Source organism: Manis javanica, chromosome 4 (assembly GCF_040802235.1).
Source record: "Manis javanica isolate MJ-LG chromosome 4, MJ_LKY, whole genome shotgun sequence".
NCBI classification, from domain to species: Eukaryota; Metazoa; Chordata; class Mammalia; order Pholidota; family Manidae; genus Manis; species Manis javanica.
Window position 1 is genome coordinate 163758515 of NC_133159.1, and position 18028 is coordinate 163776542.

General features: G+C 37.8%; 1 protein-coding gene across 1 annotated transcript in view; it reads right to left on the bottom strand.

Annotated features, from left to right (window-relative positions):
* LOC140849278 (serine/threonine-protein kinase TAO1-like) overlaps positions 1 to 9442 on the bottom strand; it is a 135688-nt gene extending 126246 nt beyond the window's left edge. Inside the window, exon 1 of the mRNA XM_073236279.1 lies at positions 9273 to 9442. The gene's annotated coding sequence lies outside the window, so the exon portion shown is untranslated. The remainder of the gene's footprint in view (positions 1 to 9272) is intronic.
* Positions 9443 to 18028: the final 8586 nt, after the last annotated feature.

Below are 18028 nucleotides of genomic sequence, written 5' to 3' on the forward strand. Positions count from 1 at the left end.
CCAGATTGGTAAAGAAGAAGTTAAACTGTCACTATTTGCAGATGATATGAGACTGTACATAAAAAACCCTAAAGACTCCACTCCAATACTACTAGAACTGATATTGGAATACAGCAAAGTTGCAGGATACAAAATTAACACAGAAATCTGTAGCTTTCCTATACACTAACAATGAACCAATAGAAAGAGAAATCAGGAAAACAATTCCATTCACCATTGCATCAAAAAGAATAAAATACCTAAGAATAAACCTAACCAAAGAAGTGAAAGACTTATACTGTGAAAACTACAAGTCACTCTTAAGAGAAATTAACGGGGACACTAATGAATGGAAACTCATCCCATGCTCATGGCTAGGAAGAATTAATATCGTCAAAATGTCCATCCTGCCCAAAGCAATATACAGATTTGATGCAATCCCTCTCAAATTACCAGCAACATTCTTCAATGAATTGGAACAAATAATTCAAAAATTCATATGGAAACACCAAAGACCCCGAATAGCCAAAGCAATCCTGAAAAAGAAGAATAAAGTAGGGGGGATCTCACTCTCCAACTTCAGGCTCTACTACAAAGCCATAGTAATCAAGACAATTTGGTACTGGCACAAGAACAGAGCCACAGACCAGTGGAACAGATTAGAGACTCAGGACATTAACCCAAACATATATGGTCAATTAATATTTGATAAAGGAGCCATGGACATACAATAGCAAAATGACAGTCTCTTCAACAGATGGTGCTGGCAAAACTGGACAGCTACATGTAGGAGAATGAAACTGGACCATTGTCTAACCCCATATACAAAGGTAAACTCAAAATGGATCAAAGACCTGAATGTAAGTCATGAAACCATTAAACTCTTGGAAAAAAACATAGGCAAAAACCTCTTAGACATAAACATGAGTGACCTCTTCTTGAACATATCTCCCCGGGCAAGGAAAACAACAGCAAAAATGAGCAAGTGGGACTACATTAAGCTGAAAAGCTTCTGTACAGCGAAAGACACCATCAGTAGAACAAAAAGGAACCCTACAGTATGGGAGAATATATTTGAAAATGACAGATCTGATAAAGGCTTGACGTCCAGAATATATAAAGAGCTCACACGCCTCAACAAACAAAAAACAAATAACCCAATTAAAAAATGGGCAGAGGAACTGAACAGACAGTTCTCTAAAAAAGAAATACAGATGGCCAACAGACACATGAGAAGATGCTCCACATCGCTAATTATCAGAGAAATGCAAATTAAAACTACAATGCGGTATCACCTCACACCAGTAAGGATGGCTGCCATCCAAAAGACAAACAACAACAAATGTTGGCGAGGCTGTGGAGAAAGGGGAACCCTCCTACACTGCTGGTGGGAATGTAAATTAGTTCAACCATTGTGGAAAGCAGTATGGAGGTTCATCAAAACGCTCAAAATAGACGTACCATTTGACCCAGGAATTCCACTCCTAGGAATTTACCCTAAGAACATAGCAATCAAGTTCGAGAAAGACAGATGCACCCCTATGTTTATCGCAGCACTATTTACAATAGCGAAGAATTGGAAGCAACCTAAATGTCCATCGGTAGATGAATGGATAAAGAAGATGTGGTACATATACACAATGGAATACTACTCAGCCATAAGAAGTGGAAAAATCCAACCATTTGCAGCAACATGGATGGAGCTGGAGAGTATTATGCTCAGTGAAATAAGCCAAGCGGAGAAAGAGAAATACCAAATGATTTCACTCATCTGAGGAGTATAAGAACAAAGGAAAAACTGAAGGAACAAAACAGCAGCGGAATTACAGAACCCAAAAATGGACTAACAGGTACCAAAGGGAAAGGAACTGGGGAGGATGGGTGGGCAGGGAGGGATAAGGGGGGGAAAGAAGAAAGGGGGTATTAAGATTACCATTCATGGGGGGGGAGGGAGAAAGGGGAGGGTGGGCTGTACAACACAGAGAGGACAAGTAGTGATTCTACAACATTTTGCTAAGCTGATGGGCAGTAACCGTAATGTGGTTTTTAGGGGGGACCTGATATAGGGGAGAGCATAGTAACATAGTATTCTCCATGTAAGTGTAGATTAAAGATTAAAAAAAGAAAGAAAGAAAGAAGAAAAGGGGGATTACTCCTTGATGGGATAAAACTATTGGTAAATCAAAGATCAACACATGCTTTAAATATCGTTAATGTTGATCACTTAAAGGGTGTCAGATGATCAGCTATGGAGGTACTCTTTTCTGATAATATTCCTTTCTCTTAATAAAAAAAAAAAAAAAGCAGTTCCTGTGTGCTGACCTCCAATGAGTTCTACACAGTGGTATAGAGGGCATGTCAAAGTGTGGGCAAAGGGTCTGCTTGTTTCTATACAGAAGATCAAGGCCTAGCTTGGATACCCAGAAAATGAACTAAGATACGATATGAGGAGGAGCTTCCGGCATCAGCACTCTCTGGAGGACTCGTGCCGGGGGATGATCATCAAAAAGCCTCCACAGGGATCTGGGCAATGCTGTGGTTGTGGCTGCATCCAGCCCACCGTCTCCTGGACTTGCCATTGGAATGAGGAGGGAGATGTCTAGGCTGGCATGTGCATACAGAGAGACAACGAATTTGACCGGATCTGTACTGTTGGAACTCAACCAGGAGTTGGGAGGGGTGCAAGTTGTAGCACTGCAAAATCTTATGACTATAGACTATCTACGGTTAAAAGAACATATGGGATGTGAACAGATCCCAGAAATGGGTTGCTTTAATTAGTCTGATTTCTCTCAGACTGTTCAAGTACAGTTGGACAATATCCATCATATCATAGACAAATTTTCACAAATACCTAGGGTGCCTAAATGGTTTTCTTGGCTTCACTGGAGATGGATGGTAATTATAGATTTGCTTTGTTTATGTCACCGTATTCCTATTATGTTAATATATGAGCGCAAGTTAGTTAGTAGTTTAAAACCTATACATGCTTAACGTACTCTACAAGAAGATATGTCAAAGAAATAATCAATCCTCCCATGTTTTCTTCCATATGCTACCTCTATAGCTTTTCTTCTTCCTTCCTGATTACAACCCTTAAATAGAATTCGTGCCTCATATCAAATTTACCGAGTATCATAATTCCTCCAGTTGGTAAAGATACCTCCAGACAAGTGCTGGGCATAGAAGCCACAGGGCATAAATCTGCAAAGAAGTAAAAAGCTAACCTTTGCAAACAATATGGCTTCTCTCTCACTTACCAACTTTATATTTCCCTGTATGGCCCCGGAAGATGACTGGTTAGCCAGAGACGGGTAAGATTCCTCAAGGGAGGAACAACCTAAGAGAGGCACAGTCGCAGGGGGGCCATCAGGTGAGAAATTGGGGCTCAACAGTGGTGAGGCTCAGAACCTCAACCCCCTGTTTTGAGAGAAATCTTCTGCATCCGTGGATGTTTTGTTGCCCTTGTCTAGCTTGGATTAATACTTAGTCCATAGGCACACACCTGATCATCTACATTTGCCCTCTTACAGCACTAAACTATGTTTTCTACCTTTATCTTGCATCTACCTACCACTTCAGCATTTTATTAAAAATAAAAATAATAATAATAATAAAGGGGGAAATGTGGGATCCACATATAAATCAAGTATAAAAATCAAACAAACATTCATATTTGACCTGATTGTTTATAGTTCATAATGCGTGATCAAAACCAAAAGTTTCTGTGATGAATGCCCTTGTACTGTTCACCATGTAAGAATTTATTCACTATGTAAGAATTCGTTCACCATGTCAGAACTTGTTCGTTATGCTTCTGAAAATTGGAGACTGACGAGAATTGGCCTTGAGATGGATTAATGATTGTGCATTGAGCATTGACCCCCCTATACAGAATTTTATTGTTGTTAACAACCATTTGATCAATAAATATGAGAGATGCCCTCTCAAAAAAAAATCTGCATTAATAATCAGAAATGCTCTCATTTATTTTTGCATTTAAAAGTACCAACAAAACTATACTTCATATCAGATTATTTTAATACTTAGATTCACACAGTCAATTGTTTTTGACCACAAAGCGACGACCGTGTATTCTGAAGACTTCTAAATATCAAATTATTGCCTAATGCCCCCAATTTTTGCCTTGCTGACCTACAGTAAAACTTCTGATGCCCACTAGATATGTAATAGGTACATGAATAAAGCACACCAGAAAACTGCTTGATGACTTGAGAAAGTATCTACACAGAAGTACCCCTACATTCTAATTAAGTTCTCCTTATGTTAAAATTGCAGGAAACCATGAGTTATAATAGTGGAGACAGTTTGAGTAAAAGAGGTTAGGAAGAGAGAAAATTACCTAAGCATATTGTTTAAAGAAATTAAAATAATTTCATCTAAAGAAGTCTGGTTATATACAACTTAAACCAAATCATATAATTGGTTTCACAACTTGGGTTAGTAAGAACATGATTGCCAGAATTCTTTTCCCTGAAATTACTTCCTAACTCAGTTATCACTGCCACCAATTCTAAGAATTATCTTCATTCAATTTTGATTTGTATAACTCCAAAAATAAGAACTAAGAAAAACAGTGGCATGCATATAGAGACCAGACTACATATTAAGTGACTCAAACTCAGATCTGGTGGTTAAGCTCACATACTGTCCACTATACTGCACAGGTTCTTTCTCAATAATAATTAAATCTAAAGTAAGCTTTTAGAGTTTGCAAAGATCCACTATCTCACTTACTTTTGGTTAATCCTAGAAAGTTGGGGCACGCAATATATCTCTAATATACAGGATACTGGGTCCCAGGTATGGTATTTATAGAAAAACCTAAAGTTAAAACAAAAACAAAAAATGGCTCTTGTTTTTTATTATGATTTAGACCAGATATTAGCAAACGGTCCAAAGAAATTGGATAGAGTGCCTGGTAATATCCACAAGGCATATAAAACTACTAACGGAAATTAATGTGCACAACTAAATTATGTTACTTTTAGAGTAACCGTATCTTTAAAAAGAGTAGTAGAGTATCTGTTATGCTTGTATTTTGGGGATGGTAGATACCAGATATCTGTACTGCCCCTTCTCTTCCCTACTATAATGCTCCAAGCACACTCTTTTCTGCTAGGCCTGAACCCAGTCTCAGAATCTTTTTGAACATACAGCTCCACACAGTCTCAACCAATTGACTGGAAATATTAGCCACACATATAAGTCCTGCATTCCTATTTTGACTCTCTTCATTTAGGTCCACATTATGTAACATTTGCTTCTGGCATTTTTTTTTCTTTGCTTCTGATTCTATATTTGTCATCAATGTTTCTCATATTATTACGTGTTTGTATGTATCATCTTCTCCCAAGTACAGGGACTCTGCCTTTTATTCATCTCAGAGCACCAACTGCAGTGATTAATACACAGTAGGCACTCAAAGTGTTCTGAATGTATCTGAGATAAATATATGATATTTATGGAAAAATCTAAAGTTAAAAAAAAAACAACTCCCCTTGTTTCTGATTATGGCTTGGACCAAAGGTCAATAAACTTTTCCTGTAAAAAGCCAGAGAATAATTATTATAAGCTTTCAGGCCAGCTGGTCTCTGATGCACCAACTCGACTCTGACATTATAGTGAGAGCAACCATAGACAAAATATAAACAAATGAGCTGAGTCTATATTCCAAGAAAACTTTATTTATGGACACTGAAATCTGAATTCTATATAATTTTCACATCTCACAAAATATTTTTCTTCTCTTGACTTTTTCCTCAACAATTTAAAATTGTAAAAATCCCTTCATAGCCTGTGAGCCACAGAAAAGCATGAGGCAGGATGTGGACTTGGCCCACAGACCCAGATCTGTCACTCTCAAAGTGTGAACTTTGGGTGGCCTGCAAGATCCTGTCAGCAAGTCCAGCTACCTATATGTAGGCCAGATTTTCTTTGTATGCCTCAAACAAAACAATGGACCACACGGACTGAGTAGAGAAGCAAATAAGAGGATCTGGCTGTCTTCTGTGAAGCCAGAAATTGAAGAGATTTGTAAAACTGTAAAACAATGTCACTCTCCTCACTAATCTTTCTTTGTTTGGAAAATACAATTACATTTCTTTATGTTAACCTGTTATGGGTTTCTTATTGATTTTTTAAATGGATTAATATTTTTTAAATGCTTCAGTTTTGATTTTTAATTATAATAAATGTCAATAGCTTATAACCCATGCAAACAAAAGGTCTCTAAGAGACCCCAGTAGATTTTGAGAATATAAAGGGATCTTGAGATCAGACAGTTTGAGAACCCGCTGCAGATGAAGCTGGGCTGACTTACTCCTGCTGCACAAAGTGTTCTCGGGCCATATGCAGGGTACTTCCTCAGCCTGACCCACCAGGCAGACCACCTGATTTCAATCTCTACCTTGACTTCAACTCACCTAAGAGCTTCCTGGCATTCTTTGATTAGATCCTGATTTGGTAAAACTTAATCCCATGCAATTTATGTTCTTGTATAATAAATTTGGTGAGAACATTATGATTATTTTCATCAAAGAACCTTTCAGATACATGGAGACCATAAAAATGCTTCAGCCTCTACTTTGCCAAAATAGGCAACTTGAAGCAAGTATCTCTCCCTGGCTTGTATTTTCTAATCTTTAAAAAAAAATTATTATTATAATTCTTTGCCATCAGAACATATCTCAAAACAGATTCACTTTATAAATTAAAGTGCTTCTGACATGGCTCCATGAAAATTGTGGGAGCTAATCGGGCATCCTAACGTAAACACTGTATCCAAAGGATTAAAATCCACTAGACATGGTACAAATTTAGTGCTAATAATAATGCACTAAAAATTACATTTTGCAAGTAAATTATACATATCTTAGCATTTTAAAAGTATTAATATTTTGCTTGTTCTGTCATTTGAGATTTAACCTTTGCTAAAGAATATTTTAGGAGAAATAAAAGGGAAAGTTATCTTGATTCCAGTGTTTCTCATACAGGGAACCTTACATAAGGGAGCATTTCTTTCAATATAAATCGATTTTGTCATAAGGTTTAACTGTCTATCCAAATGATACTGCTGGCCTGGGGGATCTCTGCTCCATTTTAGGGAGAATTAAGGCAACAATAATCACGATTCCAACCTTTATCACCTTACTGAATAATATATTCTTACTTAGAAAGTGTTTCTCATGAGTATACAATTGTAAAAATCTTCATAGTTTTCTTTTTTGGAATATTAACTTTGTAAACAATAACAAAGAAGGAAAAGATTTATATTTTGGGGCATTTATCCTTTAATCTGTCTTATAAAATGTCTAAAAAACCAAGAACTATGATCAGATGCTAAATCTACATAATAATTTGTGATTACTGGCTCCAAGTAGAAAAACAAAGTACATCTGGCTCTTCTGACCAACACCAAAACTGAAATTCACTAGCATCATTAGATCAGAAAGACACTAGCAAATCATTATTTCCTATTGGGGAGGTGATTACCTGTTTGGGGGAACAGTGCCTATTATAATAGAAGGATTTTGGTAGCTGTGATTTTCAGTGAAGAACAGAAAACAGACAAGATGTGGGGGAAAATGCTTACTGTTTAAATCTACAGTAAAAGCAAAAGTCTCACTATGATTGCAAAACATTCCAAATTGTGAAACTTAAGTTACTTGTAAAATAGACAAAAGTAAAGCTGCTTCCTCAGTCATTTTTGGAGATCTCAGCATCAATTTAAAGAAAATGCTTATATTTAAAAGAAAGCCTATTACAAAATATGAATCCTTACATAACTACAAATAAGGACATGAAGTAAATTTATATACCATATCATACAACATTCTTATTCCATGTGTTTGCACATGAAGGAGATGTGAAATTAAAGTTTAAAAAAAGTTATTTCCTTTACTATTGAATTCTTTAAGGAATAAAACAGTACAAGAAATAACCACAATTGATATTAATTGCAAGAACAATCAAATTATATAAAATTGTTATGTGGATTATATGAAAAAAGAAAAGGATGGATGGATTTCCTTGTGTGGAAAAGATACATTTCTGTATGTACTGTAAAATACTGCCTATGAAAATGTTTTTACATAATAAATAATTTTTCCCACTCTCATTTTTAAATAAAAATTATGTGCATTTAAAACCCTGGTTATAAGAGGTGAGGTTCAGAACCTCACCCCCTCTGCTTTGAGAGAAATCTTCTGCATCCGTGGATGTCCTGCTGCCCTTGTCTAGCCTGGATTAATACTTAGTCCATAGGCACACACCTGATCATCTGATCATCTACATTTGCCCTCTTACAGCACTAAACTATGTTTTCTACCTTTATCTTGCATCTACCTACCACTTCAGCATTTTATTAAAAATAAAAATAATAATAATAATAGGAGAAATGTGGGATCAACATATAAATCAAGTACAAAAATCAAACGAATATTCATATTTGACCTGATTGTTTATAGGTCATAATGCATGATCAAAACCGAAAGTTTCTGTGATGACTGCCCTTGTACTGTTCACCATGTAAGAATTTATTCACTATGTAAGAATTCGTTCACCATGTAAGAACTTGTTTGTTATGCTTCAGAAGATTGGAGACTGACGAGAATTAGGCTTGAGATGGATTAATGATTGTACATTGAGCGTTGACCCCCCTATACTGAATTTTATTGTTGTTAACAACCATTTGATCAATAAATATGAGAGATGCCCTCTCAAAAAAAAAAAAAAAAAAAAACCTGGTTATAATAAAGTTTGTTGGGAAGGCAACAGATTTAAAAATCACATGGAATTTAAAAATCACATGGAATCACAAAGACAGAAGGGATCAAGAGGGTTTAGGGCCATATTTGAGAAGGAAAATATAGTCTGAGAAAACATGCTACTCCAAAGCAGCAAAACTATAATCAAAATGTGGTTGTTTGAAAGCATGGCACAGTAGTTTAACATCTGGAAAACACTGCTGCTATTTCAATTAGGTAGTTCCCAACTCCCCTCCCCAGTGGTGGGGCAATGCATTGTAATTTTCTCTAGCTACTGGGGTATTTTCTTAGCACTTTGTGGAAACTGTTGGCTTTCAGAAACACACAGGCTGATTTGAAACAAAAGTTAGACAAAATACAGAATTGTAACAACAATAAAAAGCAATTTAGAAAGAGGATCAAAGCCAAGCAGATAAGCAAACATTTTTAAATCAGCTGAGATTTTTTTTCAGATCAGTTCCCTAATTTCAAAGAGCCAAACCAAAGCAAAGCATGCTGACTTACACTGATTCTTCAGTTCTTTCAGCTGTTGTTTAAATTGTACAAATTTTTCATTGTTTTGGAAGTCTGCATCTGAATTCTTATTCTGTAAAGCCAAAAATTTCTTCTCCACTAATAATTTTAGATCTGGTATTTTTTCTGGACGTTCTTCTTGTACCTGAGGAAGATAATAAAAATAACTAAGTGTTAACGATAACATAGTTTTGTAACATTACTTTTATCTCAATTCATTCAAATGAAAATACTATGAGGTAGAAAACACAAACTCGCCACAGTGAACCAGAGAGGTCGGGACTAGTTGCAGAACAAACTGTTGGGAAAGAGTGGAGGGAATCATTCACCCCATCTACTCATCAATTTCTTAAGCCACTCTTCAAGGCCCTCCTAATTTGCTGTCTCCTGGCAACTACGGGGGAACAATCTCACACCAGCACAATTCCATGTCCTCTAACCTGAGCACTGCGGCTTCTGCTCTTTAGCCAGCAGTCTCTGTCCCCATCTGTCTCTCAACATGCCCCTCTTCTCTGGCAGGTGAGAGTGGTTCTTATTTCACAAGAGGTTGACTTGAATCTTGAGCTTTACCATCTGCTGCCACAAGAAGGAACAAGTGCCCCCTATTACATTCAAAATTAAACTCTCAGCCCATATTCCTTTTCTTCCTGTCAATATTTTATTATAAAAGGAAACATGTAGAAGAGTTGAAAGAACTGTATTTTGCCATTCATCTAGCTCCTCGATGCCACAATAACGTTTTGCTGTTTTATCACGTATCTATCCAACTTTCGGTTTTGCTGTCCACCCTCAACCAGGTTTTCAAGTTCATTCTTAATTTCATCTTCTTCATTTTCAGAACTCTTTTCCTCTCTAGAGGCTCTTACCCCTAAAATGTTTAATTTTGCCCTTTACTTCCATATTTAAAATCAGCCTCTTATAATCCCCTCAGTTATTTTCTCCTTACAGTCCAGCTCCTTTGAAAAAAAAACCATCTGTATCCACTACTGCTACTTGCTTATCCTCAAACTTTTGCCACTAGTGACGCTGCTGGCCTCACTACTACACTGTAACTGCTCTTCTGCAGGACTTCATAACCGGCCCACTGAATCACTGGCCTTTTCCTGGTGCTCCTGCCATCAAAAATTCACCAACCTCTCCCTCAGGCCCCAGCAGGCCTCAGCCACGCTCCTACCATAGCACCAGTAATATTAACTGGATTTATTTTTATATTCTATGTCTCTTTCCTCAAATAAATTCTAAAGTCTTTCAAAGGTGTCTGATTTATCAGTGTTGCCAGCACCTGACACATTAGAAGTAGTACTTAATATATTTCAAATGAATCAATCTTATTAGATTCCAAATATACATACCACTAAAACTCATGACTTACTGTTGTTATCATTAGTAGAGTACACAGCACAATTTCTGAGCTGGAAGATAACTTAGAGATCATGTGATCTTGAGCTCCACACTCCTCATTTTCATAAATGAATAAAATGATATACAAAGAAGTTAAATGACTTGTCTACAGTAATCCAGTTAATTAGAGGCAATGCTAAGACTACAAGGTAGATAAAGAAAATTCTTGGTTTTGGTTCTAGTCGGCAGGATATATTTCTGATCTCTGAATCTGAGTAGCAATGCATGTGAAGTCAAAAGATTATGTGCAGTTTATCTGCTTTGATTATCCTTTGTCATGGAGAAAAGAATTACATAATCTTCTTTTGCCTAGTTGTTAGGCATTTTAATTAGCTAAATGGAAAATAAAAATTAAGCATGAAACCAAAATACTCAAATTTATATTTATGGTACAATGTGTATATTGATGGTAATCAACCAGTGCTGAATCCACCATCAAAGAAAGTTGTGAAAAATACGGAGAGGCTTTAATGATAAGTCTTATATGTAATTTAAAATTTTAAATAAGTCCTGTAAGGCTAAAGAACCAATAAAGCTCAGTTGGGAAAAGAGAAGGTAGAAAGGCAATTTAATAATGCCTTTCCTCTAATAAAATGAGGAAATGAGCTCAAGAGTAAGAGCTATTATACGTGGTGACTAGAGCAAGAGCTATTATACGTGGTGACTAGAGCAACAGCTATTATACGTGGTGACTAGCTATCCTCTCCCTCTACAATGGCCAGAACAAGACGAAACAAGTTCAAGATTGTAGCATGAATAGTTCAGAATAGATACAGAAAATAAATTATGAGTTTTTACAAGAGAATTTCAGTCTTTCTGAATTTATAAAATAAAATTAACTTGCAGCCACCTGAGATGTTAATGGTAATGTCACAGGCAGGCATACAGATAAACCTTCTCAAGGTCTTTAATGAGTCTGAAATTATTTAATATGGGGTGATCAGGAGAGGTCTCATCTGAGCACATGATCAGTAAATGCAAAAGCTCTTTTCCTACAAGGTCTCTAATCCACTCTACATACATAATTTTCCTGGCTCAACTACAACTAATACTGGGAAGTTAAGGTGAGGGGTGGAGAGAACAGGTATTTTGCAGTTGACAACATGGCAACCTGAAGTATCACTAGGAAAACCTGAATAGACCAAATTTAGTGGTTCATAGTACTTTCTCCCCTGACAGCCAGACCTCAGAGGAACAGCTGTAAAGCACAGAAACTCACTGTAGTAAGTAGCTCCTCTGGAAATCTGAAGCTGCAGTGAGCATAGCTATCCACTGCAAAGAGAACTTAATGTACTCTAGCTACCAAAACAAAAGTCTGGAAGACATTAAACCCACTATGTTTAAATCTATGCAATAAATGGGGATTAATTATATTTTAATGATTTTTTGCTTCATATCTTCAACAGAAATAATTTTAAAAGGGAAAGGAAAAAGTCATTTTTTAGGTAGTGGATCGTAAGTGTTATCTAGTCTGAAAAAAGTAAGGATGGCCCTCTTTTCCTAGATCAAATTTAAAAATCCCTTAAAGAAATTCAAAGTGGGAAGAAGGAATTTAGCAGATGCCAATCCATCCCTTTCCTAAGGATAAAGTTCCTAAATACAGGACTTAAAATCTCAGTGAATTAAAATTTAAAGACACTGTATTAATTCGTTATGCCTGTCGTAACAAAGTGCCACAGACTAGGTGGCTTTAATGACAGAAATTATTTCCTCACACATCTGGAGACTAGAAATCTGAAACCAAGGTGTCATCAGGGCTGGTTTCTTCTGAGGCCTCAAACTTTGGCCTGTAGATGGCTGGCTCCCCCTGTGTCATCCACCACAGGGTCTTTCTTCTGAATGTGCCTATGTCCTAATTCCCTCTTCTTACAAGGACAACAATCATATTGGATTAGGGCCCATCCCAATGATTTCATTTTTACCTTAAACACCTCTTTAAAGGCCCTGTATCTCTAAATACAGTCACACTGAGGTACTGGGGATTAGGACTTCACATACGAATTTTGGGGAATCCAATTTGGCACATACACATAGATTTTTAAAACAAAATTTTAAAAACAGCTTATAGATTATTAGTCTTTACAGCATTTTAATTTTAAAATGATAGAAACTACTGAGAAGTTGACTTAGCAGATATCCTACTTACATAACGGGAATTTAATATTGCTTTTAAGAGAAAAAGTCAGGCCCAGGGGAGAGGAAGCTGCGACACAGCTCCAGATGACTGTGGCCATGCGAAAGCGCCAGCACAGGTTTTTAAAGAAAAGTAAGAAATCTAGATGTTTGTCAGATACTTTCTCAGAGTGTGTAGTCCAAACAATACATCCTGAAGGTCATGAGTTTGAAACCTCTATTTAATGTAAAGGGAATATTTTGGACATAAAAATAAAAGTACTCTTGGGCGGCCGTGCCGTGGTGGCGGCGGCGACGGTGGAAGCCCCGCGCTGAAGAGGCGCCGTGGCCGACCCGGCGGCCTGGAGGCCGCGAGAGGCGGAGGCCGCGCCCCCCTCCCGCGCCGCGGGATCGGAGGGGAGGAGGCGGACGCCGGAGAGCCCCGCCCGGTGGCCGGGAAGGTGGGGGAGGCTCCGCGCACCGCCCGCCCGCCTCCGCCGCCGCCGCCGCCGCCGCCTCGGGGGTCCCGCCGCGAGCTCGGCGGCCCCGGCCGGGGAGGGAGGGCGGCGTGCGCGCCCCGAGCCGCCCGAGATGGCGGGAGGCACTGCGGCACCTTCGCTGCGGCGGCGGCCGGCAGCGGCGAGATCGTGCAGCTGAACGTCGGCGGGACCAGATTTGGTACAAGGCAGACTCTCATGTGGATTCCAGATTCGGTTTTTTCCAGCTTGTTGAGTGGAAGAATTTCAACACTTCGAGACGAAACTGGTGCAGTATTTATTGATCGAGATCCAGCAGCATTTGCACCCATTTTAAATTTTCTTCGGACAAAAGAACTGGATTTACGTCGTGAGTCTTTTGTCGCTGGAGTTTTTGTGAAGCTTACAACGCATAAAGTTACTGTTTAAGATGGAAAACATCCCTTTCTCAAAGTCAAGATGGGATTTTTATGTAACCTCTATTCAAGTCTACACAGGCGTGTTCTATTATCAGGTCACAACTAAGCAGGTATCTTTCTGACTGTGAGCATGATATCAAAACACATTTTCAAATTTGTGAAAAGTTCTGTAAATTGGAGGGAAATCATGTGCAAACAAATTATCTATAAAGGCTTTCTGATTTCTTTTAAAACAAATTCATGTCATTCGGCAACATTTCATTTGAATACAGATAGCAAATTCAATCTCCAAGCCTAATGTGTGCAATAATGAAGTGTTTTCAAGACTCAGAATTAGTTTGACTGTAAAACTGGATGAAATTTTTTAACACCTCAAGAAAAATTCCTTTAAAAATATTATCAGTTAATAAGATACACACCAAGATTTTAAGTTAAATTATTAGATGGATTATTCACTTAGTGAACAATAGTAGGACACTTAGAGGTAGTAGTCTTTTGTTCACCAAGCATCACTGAAAGTTCTTTTTTTTGTCTCATATATTCTTAATCACTAGCGATAGAGACATGGAAAAGACAGTTTTAGTTACCTGTGATTCAGTGATAAAGTAGAAGTGCCTGCAGAAAGCGGAAGAAGGGAGCATAAGGGTCCAGGGGACATGGGGCAGTGCAGTGGGGAAATGGCGTGTAGTGAGGATGTATTTACTGCTCATTCTGTAACAGACAGCTAGCTAAGGCCTGAGGAAATGCAGTAGTTACCTGAGAAACGGAAATTAACCTAGTTCAGTACTTTCATACAAGCCTCAGTAAACTATTAGTAATATTTGAATGTATCATACAAAATGCTTGGTAAGAATATGTTTTTAATATCACATTGTAAATATAATTTTAAAATAAAATAATTTATGCATATTAAAAATAAATAAATAAATAAAAGTACTCTTGTAATCCACAATATCTGGGGGGTATTGTGCATATCCCATACTTTTACTTTAGGGATGAAATATGGTCCTTTCACGCAGAACAGGGAATAATGGGAGAGGATGGTTGTGTGTGTGTGTGTGTGTGTGTGTGTGTGTGTGTGTGTGTGTGTAAGAGAGAAAAAGTAAGGGATTTCACTTTAACATGCGTATTCAAATTGCTTGTTTAAAACTTGGCTCCATACTTGAGATTAAAAATGAGGCTCTGCTACTAACTGAATGACCTTGGGAAAGGTACTAAATGCATCTCACCTTAGCTTCCTCATTTATAAATACAAAATTATAACAGTATTTACCTCACAGTGTTGCTGAAAGGAATAGATGGAATGAAGCAATAAACCACTGAGCTGTCTGCCAGAGCATTCGGTAGTGAGTAGCTGCTGCTGTTGTGATTGTCCTTGTTACCATATATATATATATATTCAGGGTGGCTGGACACACAGGTCTGCAGCTCAGCAGCTGACATGGGGACACACAAGTGGAGGCGTCAGTGCATGGATTTTAAATGGAAACTACAAAAGTCTACCAAGGAGACTGAATAGGAAAAAAAAAGAACCAAGGACCGAACTCTGGAGAACACCCCATTTATGGGGCAGCTAGAAGACTCTAAAAAAAAGGTACAGGAGTTAAAGAAGATAAACAAAAGAAAGAGCCCCCAAATCTAGGAAGAAATTTCAAGATCTATCAAGTGCTGCTGAGAGGTCAAGCTACAAGGCCTGCGATGTGCCCACTGAACTTGGTGACTGGGTCATGGGGACTTTAGCAAGAGGAGAGGTAAACACAAAGTATTGACTCCAAACTATCCAGACCTCTGTTTAATGAATTGTTGTAAAAAGATGGTGGGGTGGTAAGCAGAAACATACAAATCTTCAAATTCCTATAGGTTCTCCAACCAACTGCTCAGTTTCGGCTCCAAAACACCTGTGAATGTTTAGCTACATTGAACTGGAACTCAGCACTCCTCTGACTGCAGTATTTCTCGTGTTAGCAAGGGGAAGGCAATCAGTGAGCTCAGTCAGGCCTCTGGTGGCTCTGTCCCTACGAACAGACGCTGCTTGTTTTGGGAAAAAAGACAACAGTAGAAACAAAAGGCAGAACTTGATTCTTATCCATACTGAAACTACGTAATATTTTCAACATGCTTTAACAAAATTCTAAATATTTATATGATGATAATATACCTCATTTCTTTCAAACAGTACTGTATACATATGCAATTACTCAAAGTGTGCCATTTTACTGCCACAGGGCAAAGTCAAGATCTCCTACTCCAATTATCATTACTGCCTTGTAGCTATCATTTCACTGGGAGGGGAGATCACAGGAGCTAAAGGTATTAATGGGCTGAGTAACACAAACTTTTGAATCATGGGAGAATCTGGTAAAACATTAGTCATTCTTTTAACTTAACCAAGACTCAGAAGGATGTATTCTCTCCAAACAGCCATGGTTGGATGTTTGACTCCCCAAAAAACATACCTGGTGATTTACATTTTGGAAATCACACAGCATTTTAAAGTTCATTACAAGTACATAGTAGTGACAAGCAATTTGCTCTGCGTTCTGCTCTGCACACTAAGTATCCCAAGTTCTAATTCATAGTCAGCTTGAGCTAAGGCTGTAAGACTTGCTTTCATGCTGGGAATCCACAGGGAATTGCTTCAATTGGTCCTAGAACATTCATTCAACAAATATTTACCGAGTCCCATTTGGGTACCTGGCATTATGATACTATTCCAAGCATTAAGACATTTACAGACGTTGGCCCACACTTATGACACATCACCAACACAACTGGTCATGCACAGAGTAAATTTATGTACACTAACACTGTCTCCAGCTTTATACAGCAAAAAAGCTTGGTAAAAGTTTTTATTGAAAGGCATGTCCAGGCTAAGAATCATTATGCTTTCACTGGGTATAACCTAATTGCATGTACATATGGTATATTTTCTACAGAGTTTATACTATACTGCCTTAGACCTGTTTAAAAAAATAAATCCCACACGCTAATGATGACCATGGGTTATACCCTTCATCTCATGCCAACTTCTGTTGTCAATTGCACAATCTGCACTGAACTCTGTTGGACCCAATTATTTGTACCTGAGTGAGTTTCTAGTGCCATTATTTAGTTTGACTTCTGACAAAACACTTAAGAGAGACACTTCCTTGTGGAGCATTATGACACATCAAATGGACTTCACAGTTTGCCAAGGTGTTGTAATGCACCATTACTGAGCACCAGCCAACCAGACATGGAAACATCTTTCCTCGTTCAAGGCTTTCATAAGAATTTTGAAAGTAAACTTAAAACATCTGAGAGAGTGCTATTGGTCTAGTTCCAATGGATCAGTCCTATTAGAATAGACAGTTGTCTAACAGATGGCACTGGAATGAGGCAATCTGCCATCTATGTGCATCTGTTACTAAATATTTATGCTGTTGAAAATCACTCCAATAATTTCTCATGGCTTCATTCCCACTACAGGATTATGACCAACAGGAATCACTTATTTATACAGCATAGCACATTAACATTCCCATACTGGAGGACAGAACCAAACTGCTAATTTTGCCTCTCTAGGGTTTTGTTTTATTGTTTTAGCCTTTTTTTTTTTTTTGCTTTGTTTTGTTTTGGTAGAATTCATAGAAAAATGCACTATTTACTTTTTCATTAATTTGTCCACTTGATAAATACTTACCAAATGCCTACCACGTGCAGGAACTGTGCTGGGCATTGGAGATGCAATAGTAAACAGACTAACTTGCCCCTGTTGTTCTCATGGGGACTGGGATCTCATTGGGAGGAAACAAGTATTATTCAGTCAAACAAATACACTATCACCAGCCATGATACATGTTGTGAAGGAAAAGTATTGATGCTAAGAGAGCATGTAACAACATAAATACTGAGGACATGATTTCATAGGTAATCTTTTTAAGCACTGCTCAATTTCAACACAGATCATACTGAGGGAGTGTGATGAGGATTATTGTTGTTATTGACAAACACTTCACACTTGCACAGTACCGTTCATCCGAGTGAGTCACAACTTCATACACACAAGTATCACAATCCCAATTTTATAGATGTGAGGAATGGGCAGTGCACAGTAGTTAAGCATCTTGCCCATGGTCATACTGAGTGAGTGGCTGATAGTTTCAACTCATTCAAACTCCCTTTCAATTTAATTTTGTTTTGCAAGTGCCTCCTAGTTAACAACTCAAAATGAAATTTATACCCCATCTTAAGTTTACGAAAACATACTTGATTTCAAGCATATATCCTCAACCTTTAATGGTCATTTGTTAGTTCTTATATGAAAAGACATTTATTCTTTTTTTTTTTTGAGAGGGCA